Genomic DNA, 3,861 nt, shown 5'->3' on the forward strand with positions numbered 1-3,861 from the left:
CATTGGTGATTATGCTATGCCATAAATAAACCTTAAAGCACTGAGGAAGAAAACATTGGTGTATGTGAGATTAGGTCACTCGGAGTGTCTGAACTTTGTCATTGAATCAACCTCTTTAACTTGAAAGGGGAATGCTATATTAAACTACTGGCTAAGATACAGGAGCACATGTTCATACTTTGTTTGTGAAGGTGCTTGCTGGCCATCACCTGGTTCAGATGCACACATTTTGGCCAAACCATTTACAAATATGGTACTGGTTTTTTGTTTCCCATTGGCTGGCTTTTTAACTCAATGTTTATAGTTAGCTAGTGAAGCGCATGGTTTACTTCTACATCGAGCTAGATTGTTGGCATGTATCATGTCATTCTTGCGATGTGGTGTATGTGAGGATCCATGGATACTATTTTCGCTTTTTTGACAGAAAGCAATTGGGTGCACATTTCTAGCATATGGAGACCTAGTTTCAGTTTTGTAGTTGATATGATAATTTGATCGCAATGTTGTATTACTCTAAAATTCTTTTTACAAGTTCTGTTCATGGGTTAAATTTGTAATTCTTGTATGTTTTTGCAGGTAACCACATGCAGTAGAGAAGGGATCAATAAAATTAGCTTATCAAGAGTTGATGCCCGAACCTTTTGCTTTGGAGTTCGAATTGTTAGGAGGAGGACTGTTCCTCAGGTTTTGTTCCTTTGGCTTTCTACATATCATGTAGTTGAAATGACTATAGGATCACATGATTTCCTGTACTGTAAATGGTGTATAAAGAATGTATTGTCAACTTTTAGCTTGTTTCATGTTAAATATCATCTAGACATCAATATTTTGTGGTGACACTGCATATTTAGTATTTATATGCTGATGGTTATTTTATTAGTTATATCAGCATGTATAGGCTATGTTTAATTCATCATCTTATATATTAACCTCCAGTGCTAGTCCATATACTAAATCTGTATATTGCTTTAAGTTAGATATTATTAGTTTACTTATTGCCGCTAATTGGATATTCATATTGCATTTCAGCCATCCTGCAAGGCCTAGGCAGTGTACCTGATGGTGTCGATAAGTTAAAAGGGCTCATCGAAGCTGTGTTTTGTTTTGAACCTATTAGAGACAAGACTCTGAGCTCACTGTTAGTGAAATTTGAGCAGTGAGCTTTAGATGTTAGTGAGCTAAGCTTTTGGTTACAAGTGGTGGATGTATGACTTTTGATCACATGAGGTAGATGTAGGGATGTTGATGGCTTGCTCATGCACAAACTTCATGTTTGCGAGCTTCTAATCTATTTTGTACTTATGAACTTGAATCTGAGCGACCTTACATTGGGCTACTCATATATGAATGAATCCGTTATGGTTAATATATCTTGTAATGAATGCGTGTGCATTGATAATATATTATTTTTGGGTTATTATGTACTGCTGATTAGCAACATATATATTGTCTCTATGTGAATGATTCGCGTTGGATTGTTAGTTGCTAAAAGTATTTATAGCTTCAAACTATGTGTCTGTATATGTAGCCCCTAAGGCGTCAGACTGTCGGTCGCTAAAAACTTGTCGGTCGGCGTAGGCTATACCGACGCCACTTTCAGTGGCTGCAAGTAAGTGTCGGCATAGATCTATACCGACCGACGGAGCGTCGCTATATCGACCTATACCGACCGACGGTACGTCCCTAGTCTAGGGTTGTGGTGTAGTGGATGTTTAGAGAATTTGTGAATGTCACCTGATGCCTTCATGCATTTGCATGAAACCCTGCTGCCGTATGGGCTGCTAGAAATAGATAAGTGCACCTCAGTAGAAGCTCTAGGCATGTACATTTGGACCTGTGCCCACCAATCAGCTAGTAGAGAGTGCAAGGATAGGTTTGAAAGGTCTTTAGATACAGTTAGCAGGAAGATTACAGTAGTTGCCGAGGTAATGTATCGTTGGGCAGATACTGTTCTAGTGCCAGCAGATAGGAACTATGCTCACGTAAGCCACAAACTTGCCACACATTCACCATGGTTTGATGGATGCATAGGTGCTATAGATGGCACGCACGTAAACATTGAGGTTAACCGCTAGGCAAAGGCTGATTTCTACAATAGGAAAGGCGAAACAACAATTAATGTTTGTGCCATCGTTGATATGGATGGCCGTTTCACATACGTGGGGGCCGGCAAGGCGGGGGCATGTCATGACATGGTGGTGTTGAAAGACTGTCAGGATGACGCTTCGTTCCCACATCCCCCACCAGGTTCGTGGTGCCTGCCTGTTCACATTCCTTGTTTTTTTGCTTGTAGTACATGAATTGAAGCATACTTTGTGTTCAATTTGCTAAGACAGTTGATGTCTGCTTTCATTTCTTGTAGGCCAGTACTACCTGGCAGACGCGGGTTACAAGGAGATGGCAGGTTACATGACTCCCTACAAAAACACAAGGTATCACATCAACGACTTTAGGGGCATAGATTTGTAGCAATTGCAGAGGGAGGAGAAATTCAACTACATTCATGCAAAGTTGCGGAATATAATTGAAAGGAGGTTTGGGGTGTTGAAAGAGCGCTGGCATATTCTGGGCGGGGTGCCGTACTGCAGTAGGATGAAGCAAGCTATGATAATCATTTCATGCTTTGCTTTAGATAATTTTTTGTGGATGCGTAAGTATGGCGCAAATCCACCCTCGTACGAGGTGCCGCAGTGGGTTGACCTAAATCTAGGAACCCCTATCTCTGGCCTTAGGGAGCTGATATCCACGGCGGTGTGGAGCAATGTCTGATGTAGGTCAAGGCAGTTGTTTTACCAACCAGTAGCTGTAGGTACAATTCCATGGCAGTCTTGTCGTGTGCATGTGTAAGGTTGTATGGGACTATCTAATTGTGTTCATTGATGTATGACGAATTGTACGAACAGAAGTACAAGTGTGAAGTTCTGTAATGTTTGGGGATGTGATGTAATATTCTAGTTATTTTGTGTATGGACAATGGATTTGTTGGTACACTATTTATGTGATTGACCTCGGGATGCAGTGGGCAGATACTGCTTAGGCTTGACTTTCTTCAAGGATTCTGTTCCTCAGAGGTATGATTTCATTGTATTTGTTTCTGTGTTTGGTCATATGGATGATTGAGCCAGACGTAATATGAGTTTGCAACTGTGCAGGCTGCAGGTAAAGAATAAGAGAAGCTTCCAGTTGACGGAAGAAGACGTGCTTCGTGCTTGGCAAGCTATGCTTCTGGTTGCAAAGGTTATGATATCCACGGCACACATGTATTTGATTCAGTCTGTCATGTGCTAGTTTCAGCTTCCTGTAAAGCATTTCCATTCAACCTCTGCTGTCCTAATTTAATGTATCCATGCCGGACTTATTTTTGTCATGTTGTCCTAGATTCTGTACAAGAGTAGGTGCGACAACAGGTTTAATGAAGTCTCAGAAAGTATGTCTGCTGATAAACGTGAGGTAATTTTCGTTCTGTAACCATTGATTTGTTGGGCTCTCTGATTCTATGTCCTACCTTTTTTGGGTAATTACCGTTTGTAGAAGATCCTGGTGGATTCTAAAGTGCTGGCAGAAGCAGAAAAGTTTGATGAAAATAATCTCTAGGATCTCATACTGTTTTAACTTCGTTTGTACAAGCTTCCTGTTGTTACATGCTAGTGCAATAAGTACAAGTTTTTAGATCTCATGGGACCATTTTTAGTGGTACCATATCATATATTACTTTGGTAGAAGCTACTACAAGACTTTTGGGCATTATAATATTTGTTACAATTTGACTAATGTCCTATGAAGTCCCTTGTATGATGGCATGTAAGAGTGGCCACTCTTTGTTCTAATGCTGTTTTATATGAATGGCACAGCTTTCAATTC

Source organism: Miscanthus floridulus, chromosome 17, assembly GCF_019320115.1.
Source record: "Miscanthus floridulus cultivar M001 chromosome 17, ASM1932011v1, whole genome shotgun sequence".
Lineage (NCBI taxonomy): Eukaryota > Viridiplantae > Streptophyta > Magnoliopsida > Poales > Poaceae > Miscanthus > Miscanthus floridulus.